The 27,418-nt window shown below is 44.2% G+C and overlaps 1 protein-coding gene across 6 annotated transcripts in view; it reads left to right on the top strand.

Moving 5' to 3' along the window:
* The window catches only part of ARHGAP32 (Rho GTPase activating protein 32), a 465,356-nt gene that overhangs the window by 16,634 nt on the left and 421,304 nt on the right, over window positions 1-27,418 (top strand). Inside the window, exon 1 of one of the 6 annotated variants that reach the window (XM_075909244.1) lies at window positions 6,106-6,130. The exons of the other annotated variants lie outside the window; for them this stretch is intronic. The gene's annotated coding sequence lies outside the window, so the exon portion shown is untranslated. Of the gene's footprint in view, window positions 1-6,105; window positions 6,131-27,418 lie in introns of those variants that run through there. 6 annotated transcript variants of the gene reach the window in all.

Below are 27,418 nucleotides of genomic sequence, written 5' to 3'. Positions count from 1 at the left end.
CACTTCCTGCCGCCTCCCCTGCCAACTCATCCTGGGGGCTGCCTGCCAGGGAATGGGAGCAGCGGGAGGCATGTTAGACATTGCCTGTTGTGCAGTGTGGAAACAAGTGAGTGCCCCCTACCCCCTCATGCCCAGACCTCCATCCCCTCACTCACCCCTCCGGCCAGACAGCCTGCCCCCACCCCTCGGCCACAATCCCCCTACCCCTAGCCCCCTGGCCAAAGTGCCCCCCCTTTCCCCAGGCCAGACAACTCCTGCCCTCTGACCAGAAGTCTCCTGGCCAGACGCTCCCTGGCCTCTGCTCCCTTGCCAGACCTTGCACTCTCACCCATCTCCCGCTCAGATCCTGCACTCCCATCCCTATCCCATCACTGGCAGCCCTGTCCTGCACACTTAACCCCTCATTTTTGGCCCCACACTAGAGCCGGGGGTGGGGGGAGGGCTTCACAAAATCCACTAACCCTGCAACTGCAGAAGAGTAAATCTGGCCAAAGGCCTTGAACCTCAGTCCTCCCTGCTCCTCCCCACAACTCTGGGACTGGAGCACCGGGGAAGTGAGTTTTTTTTAGTTGGGGGAACACTTCAGTGAGGGTTGGGGGTTTTTGGAGGGGTTTTTGTGCTTCTCACTTGTGTGGTCCCCAACTGATTTTTCTGTGGGTCAGTGGCCCCCAATCAAAAAGAGATTCCTCCCCCCCACCCTAAATAAAGACTATGTTAAAATGTTTGTATTGGACATAATATTTTACTTTATTTAAAAATGAAGCCTAGCCAACAAGCCCCCAATTTGTGCCCAGCCCCCATCTGGCTGCAGTGTCATAACTCCTTCACCCTCTCACACACCAACCCTGAAGTCCATCATACACCTGAACCCCCTGCCCTGAGCCCCTTGTACAGCCCAACCCAAACTCCTGCATTCCCACATTCTCACCCCCTGCCATAAGATTGACAGAAGACAGCCTGAATGTATGCATGAAGCTGGATTTGATCAGTTATGATGTGAATTTCAAAGAAATGTGCAAAAAGATGCAGCAGCAGAAGTCCTATTAAATAAAGTCTGTGAGTACAATGTTTCATTTGTGCCATCATTAATCATGTCAGTTATCAATAATATTAAGTTGTATATTTTCAGTCATGAAAATGGGCATTTTTATACGGCTCTTTATTGACCATTTGTTTGCACTGTGGACCAGAGATGTGGGGGCCTTCAGTTTGTTTGTAGGAGGATAAAGTAGGAATTACAGAATAAAAATAAGATTGTTCAGTCCATCTGGAGAGATGAATCATTGGTGAATGGCATTTGATGGCAGTGATCATTCTGAATAACTTATGCTGTCGGTGTCTGGAAGAAAACAGCTTAGCTTCTTAAACAGCGGTATTTTTCACAAACAAAAGGCAGTGAAGTATTCTTGTATAATATGATTGGGTGTTTTGTTTTTCCTGAAAGTCCCACGGAAAGCACTGGATAGTCAGAAACACCATGAATGTGTTGTAGAAATATTTTCTGCTTCTCCCTCCATCCCAAGCTCTGCCCCAGAAGGCCAAGATCAGAGAGTGTAATGTTCTCTAAAAGCTGCGCTAATATCCATCCCAAAACACTCTGGGACATTCAGATATATTTAATAGCAATAAACATGCATCATAAATATACAACTTGCATTTGTCAGTGCTGTGACCTGTATCTTGAAACTAATTCCATGGGCAATTCCAGACTTGGTAGAAGGATGTACAGAGTAAGGATGTTACATATTGGTTAATTGAATAGTCGATTAACTTCATGAATTCTTATCAGTTAGTCGACCAGTCCAGTGGTCCCCAACCTTTTGGGACTGGTGGGTGCCCAGGGGCGGGGCCGCTCACGCTGCACCCGGTGCCAGCGCCACCCATGCACCACATTCCTAGGGCCACCGCCGCTCCTGTGCCGCACCCCCAGGGGCATGGCTGTCAGCCAGTGTGCGCTAGCTCCACTCCCAGAGAACTCTCTGCTACCCTGTGCTGCTGCCTCTATCAGAAGGAGCAGCGTGGGGTGCCAGGCTGGAGCTGGTCCATGAGGGAAGCCAATTAAAAAACCCTCGTGGACTGGCTGGCTGCCACCCTACACTGCTGTCTCTGGTACAGTGGCAGCAGCCCTTGTCCAGGGGTAGGGTCTGAGCTTCTGGACCCGGCACAAGTTGGAACTGAGCCGGGCTGCCTGCCCACCTGGCTCCTAATACACTTTAAATGCAGAGCTGCAGTGGGGGTAGGTCCAAGACCTGACTCAAGCTGGGACTGAGCTGTGATATTGGCCAGCCTGCTAAAAAATTTACTGCCAGGGTGGGAGGAAATGCGTGTAGTCTATAGAATTAACCTATAAGCTTTCCCTTATCGGTTAATCAGTTAACCAACTAGACTATTGAATCCCTAGTACAGAGTCCTGCTAGAAGTTGCATTTGTTTAGGTCAGGACTGAATGGGGTACTAAGTCTTCAAGTTAGAACAGTGGTTCTCAAAGTGTGGTCCACAGACCTCGCAAGTGGTCTGTGGCTCACGCTCAGCCCTCCCCTTCCTCCCCCGTGTGGCGGGGAGCCTGCGCAGCTACAAGGCTGCAGCACCAGCTCTGGCTTCTGCGGGGTGGGGAAGAAAGCCCCGACCTTTTCCGCCAGACCTGGCTCACAGAGAGAGACTCCAGCTCCTGAGAATTTTACTATTGTCGGTTGAGGCTCATAGGCAGACGTGTGTGTGGAGGGGAAACGGCAGTGGGGCTGTTTTGCTGGAGGGGTGGAGGGGAGGTGCAGAGAAGCCTGGCTGCCAGGCAGCGGGAGCAGGGTGAGGCTTTCTCTCCACTCCTCCCTCTGGATATGTGAGAGGGGGATGCACAGAGATTTCAGGGTGGTGACGCTTCCTAGTGAGGAGCCTCCCCCCTTCTGCTCGGTTGGGGGTTCGTCCCAGCTTCTCAGGAAGCTGCTGAAGTTGCTGCCCTTTCCAGACACCCCAGTAGGCCATGATGCCTTCTGTGCCTGGGACACGACAATTCACTTAACCTTCCTCTCCCTCTGTCCCACGCAAAGGCAGGAGTCCAGGAATGCACGGTTTTCTGCTGGGATGGCTTAAGACTGCAAAGCCCTCCGCTCTACCGGTGTTTGCACAGACCCTGCCTGCCCCACCCCTGTCCCTGGCTGGGAGACAGACAGGAGAGAGCTGGGCTGTGTCTGCCAGGCATTGGGAGGTGGATAGAGCAGAGGGTCTCGGTGAGTGAGGATGTTTATCTTGGGGTCCTCTCAGTAGGCGAGGGGGGAAGCTGTGGGGATCTCTGTGAAGTGTGAGGGGAGAGGAAACTGGGCGTTTGTGAGTGAGTTGTGGGGGGTCTCAGTACCTTGGGGTGTACTGTCTGTGGCCCCTATGCGAAGGGTGATTTCTTTCCCCCCCCCCCCCCCCCCAGTGCCTCTCACAAGCCCCAGTGCAGGAAGCATGGTGCTCCTGTCTGGGGATTTGCAGGGCCTCGGGGGAAGAAAGAAAGGAGAGCAGCAAAAGGTCCAGCCTGACCCAGGTAGGGGGAGAAGGAGCCATAGGGCCTGGAGTGGGATGCAGCAGGAGCAGGAGGAAGACTATGAGGAATACAAGGATTCCTCCGAGCTGCCTGACACTCACAGCATCACCTCGGATGACTCCTTCTACCCACCTAGTAGCGGATGAGGAGGAGAGCTGGTCTCTGGGGGAGTCAGAGATCAGCAGCCCTGAGGCTCTTCTGAGCCTGCTGCACCAACAACGCTGTGGTTGCTGATCTGCCAGGGGCCCGAGGAGGAGGAGGAGATGCGGGAGACTGCAATGACTGAGTGAGCCAATCACAGCCAAGTCACTGCCCACATCTTGAACCCACGGCATGTGCCCCGACAGCCTTCAGCCACGCAGACATCCCTGCCCCTGGGTACTACCCATTTATGCAAGTCCTCTCCCTGCCAGGGCTTAACCACGCCAGAATTTCTCCACCTCAACAACATCACAGCCCCACTGCTTCATCCTGCTAAGTTTCCACCTCTTACACACCCTCGAACCCTCTTCTCAGCTGTCCCTCCGTCTCCTGCCCAGCACACTCGGCATATTGACCTGTGCAGCTTACTGACCCTGTGCAGACTCTCTCCGCAAGCCAGGTCTAGTGGGGAAGGTCAGGGCTTTCTTCACCCCCACTGCCTACACTGAAAACTGGAGCTGGTGCTCCAGCCTTGTGGCTGTGTGGCAACCATAAGGCTGGAGCAGCAGTGAGGTCTCCCCATTCCATGGGGCGGTGTGAGTTTCCCCTCTTCCCCACCCCGCTGGGGGAATGGCAGCATAGTGATGAGCTGTCTGCTCCCATTGACTGGGAGTAATGGGAGTGCAAGGCCAGGTAAGCGTCCCTCCCAAGCCCCTGCACCCCAATCCCTCTCATTCATCCCCCTCCCCCTGCAAAGACCACACATACCCAGCTTTCTCTTGAACCCTCCCTCCTGGCCAGACACCCTACCCCAAACCTGCTCCTGCATCCACCATTGCTCCTGCACCCTCCCTCCTCTCCCCACTCTGCACCTTCCCTTGTTCTTGCTCCCTTTACCCTGGCCAGACACCCTACTCCCAGCCTGCTTCTGCTCCCTACCTCCCACCCAGACTTTGTACCCTCACCCCCTCCTACACCCTACCTCCTGCCCAGATCTTGCACCCCCATCCTTCTCCCACTCGCTGGCAGCCCTGTTGCACCGAATCCCTCACTTTTGTCCCCACCCCAGAGCTTAAGGGGGTCCACAAAATCCACTAACTCCAGAATCCTAGAACAGTAAATCTGCCCTGAACCTCAGTCTTTCCTGTCCCTTCTCTTCGCACTATGAGGCTGGAGTGCCAGAGGAGTGAGGTGTCTCAGTTGGGAGCCACATTAGTGAGGGTTGGGGGATTTTGGAGGGGTTTTTTTGCTTCTCATTTTTCTGTGCATCAGTGGCTAGAACCCAAAAAAGAGTCCCAACCTCTGCCATAAATACAGCCAGCATTCATACCTTTTGTAGTGGACATAATATTTTACTTGATTTAAAAATGAAGCCTGGCCAACCAGCCCCCAATTGGGGCCCAGCCCCCATCTGGCTGCAGCATCATAACACTCCTGCACCCTTCCCACACCAACTCTGAGCCCATCATACACCTGAACCCCTTGCCCTGAGCCCCATATCCGCAAACTCATGCACTCCTACATCCCCAGTCCCGTTATAACACTTGCATCCTCCACACCTCCCAACCCCTGCCCTGAGCCCATCATACACCTGAACCCCTGTTCTGTGCTCATCATAATGCCAACCCAGACTCCTGCATCCCAGCCCCTGCTATAAGATTGACAGAATACAGCCTGAATGCGTGCATGAATCTGGATTTGACCAGTTATGATGTAAATTTCAAAGAAATGTGCAAAAAGATGCAACAGCAGAAGTCTCATTAAATAAAGTCTCTGAGTATGTTTAATTTATGCTATTATTAATCATGTCAATTATCAATAATATTACGTTGTATATTTTCAGTCATGAAAATGGGCATTTTTATATGGTTCTTTGTTGACTACTTGTTCTGAATTTCGATGTAGTTCGGCTCTATGGTTTGAAAAAGTTGCTGACCTCTGATTGAGTCATTATAGGTTAAAAATTTTGATAAGCTGCTAAATGGCAGTCCTCTATGCTGTGAATTATGGAAGACATAGAATCCTAGAACCATAGAGCTGGAAGATACCTCAGAAGGTCATCAAGTCCAGCCCCTGCTCTAGGCAGGACCAATCCCAACTAAATCAACCCAGCCAGGGCTTTGTCAAGCCGAGACTTAAACACCTCTAGGGATGGAGACTCTACTACTTCCCTAAGTAACCCATTCCAGTGCTTCACCACCCTCCTAGTGAAATAGTTTTCCCTAATATCCAACCTGGACCTCTCCCACCACAACTTGAGACCATTGCTCAACTTGAGACCAAGGACTTCCCATATCTACAGAGCCGTTACCTCATCATAGAGGCTAATCAGATTGGTCAGGCACGACTTTCCCTTTGTAAATCCATGCTGACTATTCCTAATCACTTTCCTCTCTTCCAAGTGCCTCAAAATGGATTCCTTAAGGATCCCTTCCATGGTTTTTCCAGGAATAGCCAGGAACATCAGGTAAGACTGACCGGCCTATAGTTCCCTGGATCGTCCTTCTTCCCTTTTTTGAAGATGGGCACTACATTTGCCTTTTTCCAATCATCCCGTTTCCAAACACCCTAAACCTCTTCTAGATCTCACTTCTGTTGACTATATTATTAAATTACTTGAAACTCTCTGCTCGTGTCAATATTTCCGATACCTACAAAGGACTTTGAAAAGGATAAGGCTTATTAAAGGCCCTTTAGATGCTGTGGTGATGAACAAGGTAGAAAGACCGAGATGTGTGAAGAGCTCACTATTTCAGAAATGTCAGTATTTGCAAGTGCACACATACTAATCTATGGGATCAGACAGTGACTGTGTTTTGAAAGCTTCAGAGGGGTAGCTGAGTTAGTCTGTAATAAGAAAAGCTTAGAGTTTCTACTTGCACCTTCAATGAGCTAATGATGACAATATTCAGGTTCATGCAACTCATTTTGAGTTTGTCTATATGGCAATTAGATACTCACCTGTGGCCTCTATCAGCTGATTTGGGTTTAGGGTGCGGAGTTGTTGAATTGCAGTATAGACTTTTGGACTTGGTCTATAGTTCAAGTTCTGTGACTCTGCTCTAGCCCACACCTGCAAGTCTACACTGTAGTTAAACTGTCATGTAGTCTGAACCCCACAGCCTAAGTCAGCTGGCTATGAGCCAGCCATGGGTGTCTAATTGCAATGAAGACTAGGGATGCAATAATATAGCCGATTAACCAATAAGCAAAAGCTTATAGGTTAATGCTGTAGACGACATGCATTTCTCCCCACTTCCCGCTTGCCAGTAAATTTTTTAGCAGGCTGACCAGCAGCCCAGATTAGTCTCAGCTTGCACTGGGTCCTGGACCTACCCCCGCTGCGGCTCTGCATTTAAAGTGTATTAGGAGCCAGGTTGGCAGGCAGCCTGGCTCAATTTCTGGCTTGTGCCGGGTCCGGGAGCTCACACGGGCTGCCTGGGGACTATAGAATAATTGACTAACTGATAAGAGGTTAATGAGGTTAATTGACTATTCAATTAACCAATATTTAACATCCCTAGTGTAGACATAATGGGTACCAAAATGTACTTGCAAATTTTACAGGTTCCACTTGCTGCTGCCAAAGTGCTGCCTGCCTTCTGAAAATGTTTTCCTTGGTGTTGCTGGGTGAGAAACTTCATTTATTCTGTACTTGGAGTTCACTAGTCTAACCCCATGTGACCCTGTCATAAATGTCTCATTAGATGTAGGTTTTACTTCACTTAAATATATTACTGATACTTTACACTACTACCCAAAGCTTTTTTTGAAATTAGGAAATATGCATTTGATGTGTATATGTATGAAGTGAAACAAATATATTTATTTTCAAAAAGCTCTTACTGTTTTAAACGAGCAGGTTAGTACACCAATTACCTGCTGTACAAAAAAATAGACAGTAACCTGGTTTAAAGGTGAAATTTGAAAGGTCTTTGCGATGACCACTCAAAATGCCAATGCAGTGGAATTGCTCTTTTATTCCAGAGGGTTGCATATACTATATTCAGCTAGGTTACCTTATTTTTAAAGGTTAAAGGATGAACATTTCATTTTCATGTCACCGGGGCCAATGAAAAGCATCTTATGAAATGCAAAGAACTGACTGAGGGGATTATCTTTGGAATGTCGTGGATGACTGGAGAGATTTCAGAAGACTGGAAAAGGGCACTATGTGCTTATCTATAAAAAGGGAAATAAGGACAACTTGGGAATTACAGACCAGTCACTTTTAGTTCTGCACCCGGAAAGATAATGGAGCAAATAATTAAGGAATCCATTTGCAAATATCTTGAAGATAATAGGGTGATAGGAAACAGTCAGCATGGATTTGTCAAAAACAACTTGATAGCTTTCTTTGACTGGGTAACAAGCTTTGTGGATAGGGGAGAGGAGTAGATGTGGTATACCTTGACTTCAGTAAAGCTTTTGACACTGTCTTGCAAGTCCTTCTCATAAACAAGATAGGGAAATGCAACCTAGATGGAGCTACTATAAGCTGGGTGCATAACTGGTTGGATGACTGTTCCCACAGAGTAGATATCAATGGCTCACAGACATGCTGCAAAAGCATGAGTGGGATTCTGAAGGGATCAGTTCTTGGTCCTGGTCTGTTCAATATTTTAATAAAATATTTAGATAATGGCATAGAGTGTACACTTATCAAGTTTGCGGATGATACCGAGCTGGGAGGGGTTGCAGCTGCATTGGAGGATAGGGTTATAATTCAAAATGATCTGGACAAACTGGAGAAGTGGCCTTCAATAAGAACAAATGCAAAGTAGTCCACTTAGGGGAGAACAGTCAGTTGCAAACATTATAAAATAGGGATGTCACAGGTTAACTGGTAAGTATCACCCTTGCCCTAGCTGGGCTGTAGTGTGTCACTTGCAAAAAAGGCAACCGCATTCTTGGAAACAGGTGCAGGAGTGTCATAAGCAAGACAACTGTTAGGTCACAGTATGGAAAGTGAATCTGGAGGATACTCAGCATACGTACCATAAGAATTTGAAAGGAATTATACCTTGAACAAACTGGGAACAAACTGTAGTTTCCCATACTTGGGATAGGTACACTGAGCAGTGCTTGGTACAGAGCATATCACAGGAAACTGCTGTGAGAATACAATTTCAACTCTATTACAGTCCCACTGATAGTGAGAAAAATGACTGGTGAGAATGAAAGGTGGATTCTACCCTGCTAAGTTAAGGTTTTACTTTGGAAGTCCTATTTCTCTAATGAATACTGTAATCCTTCTGTACCAAAGTAGAATGACAGCACCTGAATAGCTTAAGAAATTGCCTAGGACAGTGGTCCCCAACCTTTTGTGGCTGCCGGGGGTGGGACCACGCATGTGCCGCACCTGGGAGCGGGGCCGCCCTTGTGCCATGCGCCCGGGGCCAGTGCCACGCATGAGTCACATGCCTGGAGCCTGGGGTGCAAGAATGGCTTTGGCCAGCCCTGGTCACTCGGCAGGCACACACAAATGCCCCGGCGGGCACCGTGGTGCCCATGGGCACCGCGTTGGGGACCACTGGCCTAGGAGGACCTGGCTGTATAGCCTGATTTTGCTGTCGCTTACTATAGTGCAAATTTGAAGCAAGCCCCCTGAAGTGTGTTGGATACATGTTGGTACAAAACTGCTGAGGGGTCAGGATTGGCCCCCTTACACACACCCTTAGCTCACTGGCTACCTTTACTTGGCTGAACTGATTTCTAGCAAGTGCTTCTTTTTACGAGACAAGAATAAATATTTGTCTTTTCTGTTTTTTCTTGTTCATTTAACTGAACAAAGTGATGGTAGCCGAGTTTAAAGTGATTGATTTAAAAAGTCATGTTTTAAACAGAACAATAGAAATAGATCCACCATTAATTTGCAAAGGGTCATCACCCACTCCTCAGACTATATTGCATGGCAAGTGTTTAGTGCAAACAATAAGAAAAGTCTAGAGATGGGCTTTGTTGTTTTGTCTTTTACTCAGATCATAAGTTCCTGGAGACTGGGACTTTCTTGTTCTGTTTGTATATTACCTAGCACAGTGGGACCATGTTTCATAATGGGAACTCTGCTGTAGTACATATAAGTCAGGTACATAAGTGTGGGTTCCTCTGGGTAGCCCATATTCAAAAATTAAGCCAATTACAACATGCAGGTGATGAGAAATCTGGAAAACAAAATAAAATGAAGATGATGAAACCATGAATGAAGTTACTTCCATATTTAAAACAAAGTCTTGCAGACCTTACTCAAGAGGAACTTCTGTTGGCTTTGGGGGTTTTACCGGAGAACAAGCTGTGTTACTTAGACTGTGTGCTCTTTGGAGAGAGAGGCTGGTCCAGTGGTTAGAGCACTAGTCTGGGACTTATGAGTTAGTTTCAACTCCATCCTCTTCCATCAGAAGTTTCCTGTGTGATCTTAGACAAGTTGCTTAGGCTGTGTTAACACAGCCTGCTGCTTAAAGTATGTGTGTGAACACTGTCAGCACTTTTGCTGACAAAATATTTCTACCCCCTATGAGTGGCTTTCACATTGTCTGCAGGAGTGCTCCTGCTGGCAAAGCAATCGCATTTGATTTGCTGTGCAAAACTTTGTTGATAGGGGGTGGTGGGGTTAAACACTCATGTATGACAATTTTTTTTGTCAATCAACTGCAAGTGTAGACACAGCCTTAGTCTTTTTCCATCTGTAAAATGGGCGTAATAGTATTTTGCTATCTCACAGGGGTGTTGCAAGGATCAGTATATTTAAAAAAAAAAGTGCCCATGTGTTAACAATAATGGGGGCCATATAAGTGCCATTGGTTGGTGGCTTCTGGATGCTACTGTGATACAAATAATAAGAGACTATGTAGTATTTCTCTTACTGAGAGGAAGGGGAATAAATAAAATAATTGAAACATGTTTAATATTTAATAGATCCTGGTAAAGATCAGAGGGTGCAAAACTGAGAAGTCATAGTGATTTGTCATTTATTCTGTATGTGTTAAAATCCTTCTTGGAGTGTGGAGAGATGGTTTGATTATAGGACACTGTCGGATATGGAAACAACCCAGGTAGCAAGAGCTAAGCCTCTTTGTATAGTTTTAAAGACATTCGAGCAAAACCTTAGAAATTGATCTCTCCGGACACCTAGATTAGTGGGCAATTTCAGTTTCTCTGCCCAACCATAAGCACAAACAAGTGTAGACTTTTTTCACAGGTGGCGATGAGACCCACACAGCTAAGGAGGGGGTTACTTTAAGGAATTAGAAAATAAAGTTTAAACAAGTACATGCCTCTTGTTTTTGCCCTTCCTCTTAGGGCCAGACAAAGCATAAGGAAATGTAGACTGACAGAGCAGGAACACTGAGATGGAAATTATGAGGTGATCAGGAAGGTATGGGGACTCTAACAGATGATTGCATTAGCCCACCTCATCACCTTTTGACCCATCTTTAGGGCATTTCTCCTGTTTTCTGAACTGCAGCACTTTGTCTGTGCTACATTATTAACTCTTCCCCCCCCCCCCCCCAGCAAAGATTATATTCAGGGCCTTTTGTCGTCCCCCCCCCCCATGTGCACTCTACTCCCAAGAAGCCACACTACTTAATGAGGGTTGTCAAGTCAACATGTGAGCATCTCCTCCAGAATCTGTCAGCCACCTGGAACAGCCGTTAGTGTCCTAGTATTAGTAGTTGAATTCCTGATTTTGAAATGGATATTAGTAATTCAGATACTGCTTCACAAGTTATGAAAGCTCTCCTGAATTTATTCTCCCTAGGTTTTCATGCCACAATGGAACATTGTATATGAAGATTTTATGTGTTTCAACCAAGTCTGCTTAGCAGCAGCTGTTGTCTGAAGTGGCTGAAGGCATTTTGTTTTTTATTAGGAATATGGACTTATTTCTCACCCCACTGACCTCATGGCTGGGGTATGTGTGAAAGAGACCATGCTTATTTAAGGCACTGATTTGGCAAATTAGAACCATTGCATTAAGAGAACAAAATTTGGATTTCGTATTTTATGATGTGCAGATGAGATTTTCAAAAATAACCTAGAGGATTTAGACATTTTCGAAGACAATATATGGAAGCTTAAAACATTAATTTAACACTTATGTGTGTGTCTTCTTCCCAAAAAATGCTTCTTAGAAACTAAACTCAAGTCGGTGCCAAGGATTCCTGACTTTCACAATAATAATAGAAGTTGGACTATCTTTGGTTTTGCATAATTTGTTATTTGTCTAAATGGGGTTGTTATGAATCCTGTAATAGGTTGTGTTTTCCTACAATTTGTTTTTCCAGTCTCACTATAATTTTGTTTTGTGATATGTTTGCCAAGTGACATCTTTGACTTTGATCAGATGCAGAGAAATTGTACTATTTTGAAGTGCCTTACTTAGTTTTATTTGTATACTTAAGCACATTCACCCAGCATTTTCTGAGCATTTTGATGCTAACAAGCCTCCCTAACATACCTGCTACTATGATTGAGGCTACAATTCTTCTGTGACTTCCAGCATCCTCTGTGAATTCAGCCCTGTTGGCCGGCAGCTGCGGCAGCAGGGGGATGCTGCAGCAATAAGGTTGGGGACCCCTTCAGCTCACCACCATGTCAGTGGCTGGGGGACCCGGAAGTTCCAATCTGTATGGGTAGTTGGGGGCCTCTAGAGCTTGGAGTGGCCCACACAGCTGTCCAGTCTTAGCAGGCTATGTTAGGACCCTGTAGGTAAACTTCCCATTTTGTTGGGGATATTCTTAGTAAAAGTCATGGGCTACTGTGAATTTTTCTTTGTTGCCCGTGACTTGTCCATGTTTTTTATTAAAAATAGCCATGACAAAATCTTAGCCTTAACTTCGATTAAGATAAACAGTGCACCTGCATTATAATATTTACCAATTTTTAGTAATTTCCATAATCACCCACAAAATCACCAACCTGTTCCCTACCCAAATGCTAGAGGACAAAGATGGTATGTGTAATATGCACAGAAGATCATAGAATACTAGGGACCTCGAGAGGTCATCAAGTCCAGTCCCCTGCCCTCATGGTACAACCCAGTACTGTCTAGACCATCCCTGATAGATGTTTATCTAACCTACTCTTAAATATCTCCAGAGATGGAGATTCCACAACCTCCCTAGGCAATTTATTCCAGTGTTTAACCACCCTGACAGTTAGGAACTTTTTCCTAACGTCCAACCTAAACCTCCCTTGCTGCAGTGTAAGGCCATTGCTTCTTGTTCTATCCTCAGAAGCCAGGGAGAACAATTTTTCTCCCTCCTCCTTGTGACACCCTTTTAGATACCCGCAAACTGCTATCATGTCCCCTTTGAATCTTTTCCAAGCTAAACCAGCCCAATTCTTTGTCTTCTTTCATAGGTCATGTTCTCTAGACCTTTAATCACTCTTGTTGCTCTTCTCTGGACCTTTTCCACATCTTTTTTGAAATGTGGTGCCCAGAACTGGACACAGTACTCCAACTGAGGCCTAACCAGCGCAGAGTAGAGCGGAAGAATGACTTTTCGTGTCTTGCTCACAGCACACCTGTTAATGCATCCTAGAATCATGTTTGCTTTTTTTTTCCAACAGTGTCATACTGTTGACTCATAGTTAGCTTGTGGTCCACTATAACTCCTAGATGCCTTTCTACCGTACTCCTTCCTAGACAGTCGCTTCCCATTCTGTATGTGTGAAACTGATTGTTCCTTCCTAAGTGGAGCACTCTGCTTTTGTCTTTACTAAACTTCATCCTGTTTACCTCAGACCATTTCTCCAGTTTGTCCAGATCATTTTGAATTATGATCCTGTTCTCCAAAGCAGTTGCAACCCCTCCCAGCTTGGTATCATCTGCAAACTTAAGTGTACTCTCTATGCTGATATCTAAATCGTTGATGAAGATATTGAACAGAACCGGTCCCAAACAGACCCCTGCAGAACCCCCTTTGTTATGCCCTTCCAGCAGGATTGTGAACCGTTAACTGTTCTCAGAGAGTAGTTATTATCCCGCCAGTTATGCACTCACCTTATAGCAGCCCCATCTAAGTTGTATTTGCCTAGTTTATTGATAAGAAGATCACGTGAGACCATATCAAATGCCTTACTAAAGTCTAGGTATACCATGTCCACCGCTTCACCCTTATCCACAAGACTCGTTATCCTATCAAAGAAAGCTATCAGATTGGTTTGACATGATTTGTTCTTTAGAAATCCATGCCGGCTGTTCCCTATCACCTTATTATCTTCCAAGTGTTTGCAGATGATTTCCTTAATTACTTGCTCCATTATCTTTCCTGGCACAAAAGTTAAACTGATTGGTCTGTAGTTTCCTGGGCTGTTCTTATTTCTCTTTTTATAGATGGGCACTATTTGCCCTTTTCCAGTCTTCTGCAATCTCTCCTGTCTTCCATGATTTTCCAAAGATGATAGCTTAAGGCTCAGATACCTCTTCTATCAGCTCCTTGAGTATTCTGGGATGCATTTCATCAGGCCCTGGAGACTTGCAGACATCTAATTTTTCTAAGTGTATTTTAACATCAGACTTCTCGGTTGAAGACCGAAACAAAGAAGTTATTAAGCATCTCTTCCATTTCCAAGATCATTTCTGTGTGATAAAAGTGGTACCTAGACTTAGCTTGCCCTCCATGCAGGAGTGAATTCAAGTCAAGGAATGGGCTTTCTTTCAGGTGACCAGTATGGTTGCTAAACCTCTTATTAGTTTTCCAGACAAGATATATTGTATTGAAATGTTCACTGGTTTGCTTATTTTAAGGCTGGATAAATGTGTATAAAATGACAGAGAAAGTTCTTTAATTTCTTCAGAGATATTTGCATGTGAAACTGAGCATGCTCTGATGCTTAAAGCCCTTTGTGGTTTGTCTTAAGATATTTAGAGTTAAACTTTTTATCTCCTCATCCTGATTCTTTTTCTGGTAACCTTTTGTCTCCCAGAAATCTCCTTAGTAGAACATAAAGATTACAATAAAACATTTTGATCTTTTCTAATGTGATAAAAAAGACCTTCAAAGCTCTTTGGTGAACTATGCTTTCATATTTTTGTGTGTGTGCGTGCGCGTGCATGTGCGCATCTTACAAACAGACTCCTTTTCTTCTTTTTCCCCCTCCCTTAGAATCAGAAGATGAAATGAATGGATTCTGGAACTAAATCTCTCTGAAGTTTATTAATAAAGCTTGATTCATTCTTGATGTCCATCCTCTGGAGGAAGTGTTGACAGTGCAGATGAGGGTTTTACCTCCTTTGATGTATGAGATGTGAGATCTCTTCAAAATTATTGTAGCTTTAAATAGCTCCAAAGGTTACTTTGAAGAGAAGCGAGCAGAAAATATGAATGAATGTGTAGATAAATTGTCCCAGGAACTTCACATATAAATTGACACACACAACTAATTTTCACCAGTTTACCTAATTTACAGTAAGATTGGTGAACGGGAAAAAGATTTGTATAAGCCTTTTTGTATCTACAGAAAAAATATGCTGTATCCCATGTTAAAATAAAAGTATTTAAAAAGGAAGCATGGTGGTGTAGATGAAAATCTGTGAAGACTTATTTTTTTGTTGAAATGTCTGATCTATATTGAAATTTTAATATTTAGGAAAAACTGTGTTATTAATATTTTCTTAAACTGACCTTTTATTTCATGTTTCAGTACTACTGATCCCTTCCCCCCCCCCCCCCCCCATACATTCTGCTTAAGAAGGGCAGTTCCTGCGAGGGCTGTTAGTGTAGCCAAATAACCGCTTGACTGGAAAGCTGATAGCCGGGAGGGCAAGGGCTGCTCTCACCACACCCAGAGAAGAGGCTTTGCTGCCACCTCCCTGGGAGCGGAGCTAGAAGACCCTGCTGGCCAACTCCTGCTGCAGGGAAGCCTCCTCCCAGGAACTGGGGCAGGAGTGCGGGTGGTCCCACTGCTGAGGAGGCTTCTCTGTGGGCTATGCAGTAAAAAGCTTAAATATTTAAGCTTTATACCATGAAGCCTGGAGTATGTAGCCACTGAGGTTTTCAGTGGTTACACAGTTACCTAGTTAACCAAATTTTAACATCCCTAGTTTCTGCTAGGTTAAAGAACGGACTCAAATTATGTAAATTGCCATATGGTAACATTTTACTTGTTTAAAATCAAAATCCACTTGTGTTTTACCTTACCGTGCATTTGGTTCTGATATAGGTTGAACCTTTCTAAGCCAGCACTCTCTCTGATCTGGCAACATCCAGGTTCCAGCATGATTTTAGTTCGCGGGATGTCCACTTATGAGTGTGGCCAAGTTTCCCACAGTCCCATAAAGTTTGTTTACATCTACCAGTCCTGTCTCTCCGTGTTCTGTGCTGTTATTTAGCTCTAATTTACCCTAAATGTCTTCTAGGATCCCAGTAAGTAGTGGAAGTGTTGGCACTGCTGCTAGACAATATTGATTTCCTATGTTTTAGCAAATTCTCGGGTTCAGCACTGGTCAAGTGCCGCAGGTGCTGGACGAGAGAGGTTCAACCTGTACCAATATCATTTCCAGCAAAATTAATCCCATTTATAAAAAATCTGCTGATTTTTTTATAAATAAAGTTCTGCAGTCTCTTTGAGAAATAAGACAAAAAGCTATGATTATGCAAAAGACTTATTCACATAAAAATTTTCAGAAGGCACATCCAGTATTCATAAAATGCCAATTTAAAAGTTAAGTGCATTAAAATATTAGGGCAACAGTCTTTTGCAGTAATTTCATTTACTGCTTTTTAAACTACCTTACCTATTAGAAAAAGGAATTTCAAAGAGGTTATTAATTTAAAATGGATTAATTCTTTAAATAAAATAGTTTGCACAGTACCACAGTAACTGAGCTGTTTTCTCATTGATTTAATCCCACTGCTCGCTTCTGGTCCCCACCCGCTGCACTTCTGCTTTTTAAATTTCTTAAGAGCCCAACGGCTCTTAGTACATTTAAAGAGCAGATCCGCAGTGGGGGCGACCAGGAGCGAGCCAGGATAGCTGATTCCCGGTTTGCACCTGGTCCCCTGCTACATATCTGCCTTTTAAATGTATTAAAAGCTTGGTGGCTCTGAATACCTTTAAAAGGCAGACACGTTTCAGGGTTATCTCCCGGCCTGGGAGCTAACTTTGCTGCGGCTCTGCATTTCCCCCCTTATTGATTTATCCCGTAGTCAATGGAAATTCCATCAACTGCTCGATTAGCTAATTACCTGCAATTTAACATCCGTAGTGGGGATCGTAAACTGCTGTAAATTGTCACTTCTCCATTTACATCAATAGAGAAGTGGCAATTTATGTCAGCATAGGATCTGCATCTGTATTCTCAGGGTGTTCAAAGCCTTGCAGCTGCTATTAAAAGTTTGTTGAGTGTATACTTCCTTTTCCATGGATGTTTATCCAGTGTGTTGGCCTATTTGTGGACTTTCTGACCATACTCTCACCATAATTCCACTGCATAGTCCCTCAGTTTTTTTCTTGCACCTTGAATAGTGTAACTATAGCATTTCTAGGTTTAATGTCTTTCATGTCCATAGGTCTGATGGGGAGCCTATAAATGATATTATTTATCATTATTTTTATTGCACTAGCTGCTAGCACAATGGTTTTCAACCTTTTTTCATTTGTGAACCCCTAAACATTTCAAATGGAGATGTGGGACCCTTTTGGGAATTTTGAATATAATCTGCAGACTCCAAGTTTAAAAACCACCACACATTGTCACATAGAGGTTCCTGCCAGCCCTGTTGTAGGATGGCTGGTACAAACGTAACAGCAAGGCAGTAGCTATCTCAAAAAGATACCTGGCAACAGCAGTTCATACATAAATGTTGTAGAGAAGCAATTCGGATTTTTTTCCCACCCAAATCTTGTCTGTGAATCTGAAATTCCAGCTTTCTTGTAGCTGCAGGTGGGCCAGGTTGTTTCCTGGGTCACATGCTTCTTCCTGAGAAATCACAGTCCTGCATGAAAATGGAAGCACTTGCAACTCCATCTCTCTCTACCTTTTTAGAAACCAAATTGTTTCTGTGCTCCAAATACCTTACTTCTGAATAACCAGCATACAATGTGATTTTTCTATTTATCCTCAGAGAGAGAGATTTTAATTTTCGGTGAAGTACAACTTCAAATAGTACTGGTAGTTTAGACCCTGTACCTGTTCTACCTGTAATATTACATTTCTGTTCAGCGTTCCCCTTTCTAGCCTGCCCCATCTCTGTTTCTAAGGACAAGTATAGGTTTTGCCATAAGTGCGGAGCAGGGCACAACTGTGTCGCTTTAGGAGTAGCCCAGAAGAAGGCATTGTAATTCAGAGGGTCACAGTTCCTCATAGTACTCTGTTCTTTCAGCAGAGGAAATTGTTACCCTTTAAAGCAGGGGTGCCGAATCCAGTCCATCAGGGTTAGCTCCTGGCAGGCCCCAACCACTGTATTTCCCTGCATGGCCTCAGGTACTGGTGACCGAGCTCCTGTCCGCTGCAGATCGCTGTTCCCAGCCAATGGTAGCTGCGGGAAGTGGTTTCCGGGTCCATGCTGCTTCTTGCCGCTCCCATTAGCCGGGAATGGCAATCCACAACCATGAGAAGCTGCGATTGCAGGTACCTGTGGCATCGCAGGTAAATACAGTGGTGGCAACCCACCAGGGGCTGACCCTGGTGAATTGCTGCTGTGTTTTTGTCCATCCCTGCTTTAAAGTGTGCAATTTGCTTTACTCTTTTCTCTTTCCTTGTCAACTCCCAAACTACTCTAGCTAGCACAGCAGTTCTCCAATGTCATTTTACCACCACGACCCCCTTCTGACAATGAAAATTGTTGCATGACTGCAGCAGGAGGGACTGAAGCCTGAGCCAGCCCAAGCCCTGTCATCCTGGGAAGGGGGAGGAGAGGGAACAGAAGGGATCATCCCAAAGAGGAAGCCCATTAGATCTCCTTATAGAATATTTAAGGGTATAGAATTTCATTGGTATATATGGTTGTGACTACTTTCTTCCACTATTTGATCTGAGGAAGTGGGTCTGGCCCACGAAAGCTCATCATCTTATAAACCATCTTGTTAGTCTTTAAAGTGCTACATTGTCCTGCATTTTGCTTCAACTACCCCAGACTAACACGGCTACATTTCTATCACTATTCATAGAGAATTATATGCCTCCTGAATCCTGAGGGTTGGGTTAAAAATCCTACACAAACGTTCAATTCTCTGTTAAATTTTATGGGGCGTGTTCATTGGGAAGAAGCAATCATTGAGCAGCATATGTGTACAAGCAAGAAACTAAAACGAAGCAAAGATAGCTTCAAATCCAGCAGAGGAAAAAAAATGCATCTGCCAAATGCAGCAGGACAAGTCAGTAGGTTAGCATCTCTCTCTGCTGGGATTTCCTTCTCCATTTTCAGCTTTGCTGCTTTTTGGCTTGTCATGTGAGTGGCTCTGGCTTCTGTGGCCATGATGGATTGAATGCAGTTGCCCCTTCAGTCTTTGCCTGAATCCCTGTAGTGCTCTGGGACCTGCTGCCACCAGGGCTTGAAGTCAGACACAACTGTGCTTTCAGGATTGTAAAAGCTATTTAAAAACAAAACTGTTTTAGGAGAGTAATTGGTTCTCACTTTAAAACTTTCTAATTTGTGCCAACTGTAGAAAAGAGAATTTAAATTGTGGGATGATTTGCATAGAGATGGTTCTGAACTGGAAACCCTGGTGTATCGCTGAACTTGGAAGACATCTGCATCCAATTTGATGGCTAACCCCTAATTTAAAATAGGCTTGTAGAGTGTCTTCCAGCAGAGAAGAGACAGCAATCAGTTGTAATGAATATCAGTAGGATTCTGAGGCTGCTGGACACAGGTTCTGTGGTTCTGGTTTGCTTGCTCCCCCACCAAGGCAGAATCAGCTGCCCCATGTTACTATACAGTGTTTTGTGAAATCCTGTCTTTGAATAATCATTTGTGGAATGGGCTGAATGAAAACCCAGAATCTAAGCACTCAGATATGTTTGGAGGTCAGATCAGAACTTGTTGCCTTGGGCCCATCTTTAGCTAATAGGTATAATATGGATTAATAACACACTGACAGTTTAAATTTTATTATTGGTAAAAATAATGTCCTTAGTTATTCAGGGCAGTTCTGCAAAATGGCATTAGCGTGACAAAGATTCTTAGGTAGGATGGGGGAAGGCATTAACACACTTACTTGGGCTTGAGCCTCAAATATAATAGTTACCAAGGCAGAATCTTAAATATTCTGGCTCCTCTGTAATTAGCGTGCAAAAAGCAAGAGAGGAAGCACGTAACTTCATATGTAGTTGCTGAAATATAATTAGCCAACCTTAGAAACATGAAAAATGAAAACAACAAATAGTCTAGTAGCACCTTAAAGAATAACAAACACGTAGATGGTGGTATGAGCTTTTGTGGGCACAACCCACTTCAGATGACAGGCATATTAGAAGTCCAGTTCCAAGAATAAATAAGGGAAGGAGGGCTAAGGGGAAGGAGGAAAAAGAGGGAGGGGGGGGAAAGAGGGGAGGAAAAAAGAGACAGTGAGTAGATGGTTCAAATAGTTACATGAGGCTGATAAGAACAATTAGCACCTCCATTGTTGGGTTCGTTGGTTAAGTCATTAGCATGTGGAAGGTAGTGTGCGAGCCAGCCGATGTCCCTGTACAATATATCCCATTGGGCATAAGAATTAAACTTGTGAATGAAGTTAAGTTCCAACCCTTCTTTGTGTATTTGGCTTGTGGAATTGGCCTGAAACACAACGTTGATTTGGAGATCCATTAATGGCTGTTGAGGCAGAAGAAAGTGTTCTCCAACAGGTTTTTGTGGATTGCCTTTTTGGATATCTGATTTATGTCCATTAATTCTTTCCCGTAGAGACTGTCCAGTTTGGCCAATATACATTGCAGTGGGGCTTTGATGGCATAGATCACATTAGTGGATGTGCAGTTAAATGAGCCTCTGATTTGGTTGGGTCCAGTGATGAAATTGCTGGTATAGATGTGTGGGCAGAGTTGGCATTGGGGCTGATTGCAGGGGTGGGTTCCTGGATGATTATGATGGAGGTGTGTTGCGTGATTACTGGAAAGAGTTTGTTTGAGGTTAGGGGGTTATCTGTAGGAGAGAATTGGCCTTTCCCCCAAGGCCTCTGAGAGTGAGGGGTTATTTTCCAGGATAGGTTGTAGATAGTTGATGATGTGTTACAGGGGGTTTAAGTTGTGGACTGTAGGTCACAAGTGGAATTCTGTTGTTTTCTCTTTTGGGCCTGTCTTGAAATAGTTCATGTCTGGGTACTCTTTGGGCTCTGTCAATCTGTTTTTTCACTTCTCTGGGTGGGTATTTCAGTTTTAAGAATGCTCTATATAGATCCTGTAGGTGTTTGTCTCTGTCTGTGGGATCGGAGCAAATCTGGTTGTATCTTAGGGCTTGGCAGTATACAATAGATTGAGAAATGTGTCTGAGATGGAAGCTAGAGGCATGAAGGTAAGTGTAGCAGTCGGTAAGTTTCCAGTATAGGGTGGTCCATCATTTAATTGTATTGTAGTGTCAAGGAAATGGATCTCTTGTGTGGACTGATCCAGGCTGAGGTTGATGGTGTTGAAATCCCTCTGAAATTCTTCAAAGGTCTCTTTCCCGTGGGTCCATATGATGAAGATGTTATCAGTGTAGCATGAGTAAGGGTGATAGGGGGTGAGAGCTAAGGAAACATTATTCAAGGTCAGCCATAAAGACATTGATAGCAGCCTTCAATTTCCTGAAGGGAGGTTCCAAAGAGGATGGAGAAAGGCTGTTCAGAGTAGTGACTGATGGCAGAACTAGGAGCACTGGTCTCAAGTTACAGTGGGCTAGGTCTAGGTTGGATATTGGGAAAAACTGTTTCGCTAGGAGAGTGGTGAAGCACTGGAATGGGTTACCTAGGGAGGTGGTAGAATCTCCATTCCTAGGTTTTTAAGTCTCAGCTTGACAAAGCCCTGGCTAGGTTAATTTAGTTGGGATTTGTCCTGCCTTGGGCAGGGGGCTGGACTTGATGACCACCCGAGGTCTCTTCCAGCTATGATTCTGTGATTCTATGGTGGCATATTGTGGTGCCATGCGGGTGCCCATGGCTGTGCCACTGACTTGAAGATACAAATTGTGTCCGAATTGGAAGTAGTTGTGGGTGAGGATGAAGTCGCAGAGCTCTGTAACCAGGTGTGCTGTGCTGTCATTGGGGATGGTGTTCCTGATAGCCTGTAATCTATCTTCATGTGGAATGTTGGTGTTATTATTTGATTCCTATTTTTAGGATGGTGTTTTGTTGCAAGTGTAAAGATTAAGTAAATATGTGAAAAAAGCACTTAAGAAATGTGTTTTAACTTTAAGTTTTTAGGAGCTCATAACATTTTCTTTTGTGTGGCTTTGGTTTTAAACTGAGTTTTTCTTTTAGTATGGCTTTGTATGTATCTTCGGCGAACTTCCATTTAATGGTCTTGTTGCTGTAGCCACTAGGAAAACGCACCATACAGTCTTCTCAAAGATTGAAACAGGAGTTTTGTGCTTAACTCTTAAGTTTTTTATCTCTCTCAAATTGCATTTGTTGGTGCATCCTCTTGTATTTTTTGTATCAAAATTATTAGTGAAACTAGAGATTGCAGCATGGCCAGGTTACAATAAGGTTTTGTTCAAGGATTCCTACCACTGTGGCTCGTTGATCCTCCTTATAGACAGTCTGATAACATTTTTCTAATATGCTGTATTTATTGCTTCATAAAATGGAACTTGATAAGGTGAGTGACTATGAGTCTAATATTGGTGAGAAGTAAATTGACTATTTCCTGCAGGATGAAGGTAGCTAAAATTTCATTACTATCAATTGCTGAGCAGTGCACAAGGTATTTGCATATTAAGGTAAATGATTATTTTTCAGTGCTGTTTGCTAATAGAGTATATTTGTAATGTTAATTTTTGTTTACAATTAAATGTGCTTTGACACACTGATTTTTCTGAATTGGCTCTTTTGGAGGAAACCATTTTTGTCCTGAAAGTTACTGTGGGTTTGGGTTTTTTGTTTTGTTTCCAGAAATAATTTATTTTTATTGCTATAAGTGACCCTTTAATTTTTTTCTTCTTTGTGGGAATTAAATTTTTTCCTAGAGAAGATTTTTTTTTTCTGTTTGAAATCTGTAGTAGGGGGGAAGTAGATTTCAGATTTATAAAAAAATTGAATACAGTGAGCCCTCGCTACTTCGCGGTTCGACCATCGCGGATTCACGACTTCGCGGACTTTTTTCATTACATTATGTATATACGTGAATCCGCGATGGTCGAACCGCGAAGTAGCGAGGGCTCGCTGTATACATGTTAAATATACATGTCCCTACTTCGCGGATTTTCAACTATCGCGGTCGGGTTTGGAACCTATCTACCGCGATAAATGAGGGTTCACTGTATCTGTTCCCTGCCTAATTCCATTATGTAATGGAGCTTCTGCAAAGCCCCATACTGGGACAGTCATACAAATGCATTTTGAAAGCAAGCTATAGGACTCTTCCCCCTCTGATGGTTTGATCAGTCTTGCCACACAAGTTGGGTATTTGAACGGTTGGTTGGATTTCATTTCCAGCAGCAGGGTTTTTTTAAATAAAATCTTTTTTTAATGAGTTTGGCATGATGTACAGTTCTTACTTAGTTGCCTTCTGTTGCAGTTGATATTCAGCATTATCACTGTGTAACAAACCCAGGGTCTGATAGCATATAGGTTTTTATTAGAGACCCAGAAATAACTGTGAGGGGGAGGGAAGAGCTCTGGCCAGCGGAGAAAAGTAGCATAGGTCAAAGGCACTTACTGCTGTTTCTTTGCAGGCTCCTGATTAAATGAACAGCCTCATTATTGGCTTCTTAGCAGATATGAGAGTAAGATCATATCTTTGAGCACCTAATTAGTGTTCAAGTCAGTAGCAGTCTGCCCTCCACATCTTGCCACTAATGTTGAAGAGAACAAAAAAGTTTTACCTACCCATTGTGAGTTAGTGTTAATTTTCTCTCCCATTCCCATGACAGTCACCGTATCTAGTGTCACAAAGAGTAGTTGCATAGGATGTAGCCTAAACATATTAATCTGAGTGTTACAAAGTGTTCCATGAGATTTAAAATAAATGAATGTTGGATTCTTTTTATTTATCTTTTGTTTTTCAAGGCTTGAAGGTGCCCTTGGGTCATGTGTTCCAACTTTTCTCCACAAATATGAGAAGTAAAACTTTTAGATTATTCTGTAATCATAAAATTCCAGGAACTGGGCTTTAGCAAAGGGGGGAAAATCCACCAAACCCCTGACATTGTGAGACTTGTGAACAGCCAGCAATGTCCCTGTATGAACCTGGGGTTAGAAGCTTCAGTTCCCCCCCCCCCAAGGGCACTTATGGGGTGGGAGGCTTGGGGTTGGGGTAGTCCTGGGCAGGGTGGGGGTGCCCTTAGCCAGCCCCTTTCATCTGCCTGGTAATTCTTGTCTCCTTTCTATATGGTTTTATGAGAAGCAATCCTATTCCAGGAATATCCCATTTTCCTGGCACAACTAAACCCTGACGTTGCTTTAAGTTATGACAAGAGGAATCTTCATACCAAATTTGGTGGTCCTAGCTCTTACTGTTTAGGAGAAGTTCTTGAACATACATATAGCAGAATATCTTAGGGATATTTGAGAAGTATATCTTAGAAGGGAGTCCCCAACCCTCCCCTCTATCCCCCCGTTGTCTTCTCTTGGAGTGGTGGTCATTGAATCCCCATTCTTAGGACTACGCATCCCATGCCTTCCGGTTGATGGGGTCTTCTTCTGATCCCTTCCCTGGGAGGTCTCTGTCAAAGCATTCTCCACTGTAGTGCCTGTGCAGAGATCCTGAAAGTGGTTACTTATCTCTATCAGGATTGGGCATACTTGGGGCTGTCTTTCTTCTCCTGGAGGTTACATGCTGCCAATTTTCTTCCTTGTTCTGTACTGCTCTCACTGGTTCTCCAGCCTGCTGTGCCTGAAGTATTGAATGCTGCCTTCTATCAAGGAAGTCTTTATCTTCTCTGATGGAATGTAGGGTTGATACTTGGGCCTCTAAGTCCTGGCTGGGATGATTTAGTGAGGGTTGTTCCTGCTTTGGGCAGGGAGCTGCACTTGATGACCTCCTGAAGTCTCTTCTAACTCTTATGTTTCTATGATTTTTCTTCGGGTGATGTCCCTGTGGGTGCTCCCTGTCAGGTGTGGAGACGTCCAAGAGCCTCAGAGTGAAGTTTTTGCCAGCAGTGACTGTGAGCTGCACATGCGTGAGGGGAGCTCACGCTGTCCTCTGTTTGTCACCTTGCGCGCATGGCTCGCCCCCTCCCTTCAGTTCCTTTTCTCTGGTCCTCGGTCTCGCACAGAGTTCTTCAGTCTCTTCAGCTTTTCCTCAGGGGAAGTGAGAAACCTCCCTGGTTTCACTCTCCCGATATTTTCTTCTGTCTGCCTTCGTTTGACTTCATCCTTCAAAAAAAAAAAAATCTCATCTCCGAGTACTGGCTGTATTGAGTGGCCACCTGCGGGCAGGCGCTAAACCTGCTGTTCCCTTCCATCAGCCGAGCGTGCGTTCGTTCATTCTTTCTTAGAAAGAGACAGGGGGGGGGGGGGAGAGGAGAGAGAGAGAGCGCTCGCTCAACAGAAAAGAAAAGTCGCAGGTTAACGGCAGCCATGGCCACAGGGGCAGCCCCAATAGGACGCTGGCGGGGAGCCGCCATGCCAGGCTCCTCTGGCTTTAAAAAATGTCATGCTTGCCAGGAGCCCCTGCCAGTGTCAGACATGCGGATTATATCTGCTGTCTTGGGGAGACTCATGTTCCCCAAAAATGTGACCTCTGCTGTTCTCTCACCGTGAGAGCCAGGAAGGATAGGGATCTTTGCCTCCACATGCTGCTGCTAGATAAAGCAATGCAGATGGAGGTCTCTCAGGGAGGCTCAAAGCCTGCCAGTAAAAGGGCCGCCTCACCAGCTCCTGAGGCATGGGCAAAGAGGGGACGATCCCCTACCAAGTCCCTGCCCTGACTCCATCCTCCTGAGAGTGGATAAGGAGAGCACCCCACACATGGGAATCCAGTACCAAAAGCAGCACTGTGACCTCTAAGGCGTGTTTAGTGTTGGTGCTGTGGCACTTCAAAGAGGCAGCACCGCATGGAGCCTGGGCTCCACCTTGCACTGCCCATTGGAAACGCTGCCCGGTAAAAAAGGGGAGGTGCATGCGATTAATCTCGATTAAATTTTTTAGTCACTTGACAACCCTATTTTTAAGTTTTCCATGTTACAGACTAACTCTGCTACCCCTCTGAAGTCTTTAATGTGTTTATCTTCACAAGCTCCTGTGAGATAGAAGCACTATTGTCTCAGTTTTACAGATGGGGAACTGATCTGCATGGAGGCTGTGACTGGCTGAAGGTCACACAGGAACCTGTTTCAAAATAAAAATTGAACCCAAGCCATTGAATCCAGTGACGCTAGGATTATTTCCATTGGTTTGAATGGGCATGGAATTCGATTCTTGGATACAATTCCTCTTAGAGTGGTTCGCATCTGTAGCACCCTTTAACTTAGAAGAGAGTTGAGGGTGCCCGGCACTTTAACAAGCATCATGTTTGTTAAAGTCAAGCTCTCGGGCAGCAACAGTAGTAGCTATGATGTTTTGCCAGGTTCCACACTGAAGAATAGAATGGACGATCAGCTACTTTCCTCAAAGGCCTGGAAAAAATGGAAATAATCACACAGATTAAGATTTTCAGAACTGAGGAGTAATTTTGGGCACCTAACTCAAGACATTTTCAGGGAGCCTGATTTTCAGAAGGTGCTGAGGGCATTCTTTAAGATGAGTTGACAGTTTGCAAATGTTTGGCTGCAATTAATGTATTAGGAAAATAACTTCTTATGTTTTCCTTTATAACTGCATGGTATGTTTCTGGAAAATGACCATTCCATTTGGGGCCATTGTTTTCATATATTTTTAACCTATTTGAAAAGAAAGCTATCGTGTGATGGCATATTGCCTGGCCTTTAGTACAGTGAGTATGGTAGAACATGAAATAATAGGGTGGAAAACAAAGCTATCAGGGTGAAATCTTTATGATAAAATACTTTACTGATGTTGTGCACTATCTACTGATAATAATGTGGACCCTGGAAAGATAAGATTCTTTCATGATGAATATACTTTGGAAATTCTAAGAAAACATGATTCCATTGTGTATTTTTGGTTTACTCGGTTTCAGGTTAGCTTGAGTGTGGGTGAAGGTTTAGTTGAGGTGGCCTTTATTGTGTTGGTGGATGGAGCGGGGGAGGAGGAGTCTGTAAAAATGCACTACTTCCTTAGCTAGATGTAGGGGCTTACCTTTTAAAAGGCGAGGTCAGGAATGTTCTGTAGTAGGCTATATTTAGCCACTGAATGATTCATTCTTAAGTTTCCCATATAACTAAATATCAGTAGAAAGCAGGATGACAGCAGTACTCTGTTAGATGGCAAAAAAGATTGATTTAGACTCATCACTTCTAAATAATAAAGGAAGGTTTGGTGCTGTGCCTGAATGGATTTTTTCATGACTGTGATGGGATTTAAGCTCCAAATAGCCTCTTCTAACCTTGTGCATGCTCATTTTAAACTGTTTGTGATAAACATACCTCTGATGACAGGCTGGTGTATTTTCCTTCAATCTCCATTAAAGTTCATTGTGAACACTTTAAACCTGCACTTCGGTATAATTTGTACATTATTTGACTTTGAAAAAAAGTTTTATGGGACAAGT

Source organism: Pelodiscus sinensis, chromosome 26, assembly GCF_049634645.1.
Source record: "Pelodiscus sinensis isolate JC-2024 chromosome 26, ASM4963464v1, whole genome shotgun sequence".
NCBI lineage: Eukaryota > Metazoa > Chordata > Testudines > Trionychidae > Pelodiscus > Pelodiscus sinensis.
Note: the sequence above shows the minus strand (reverse complement) of the source record. Positions and strands in the feature narration are given on the sequence as shown.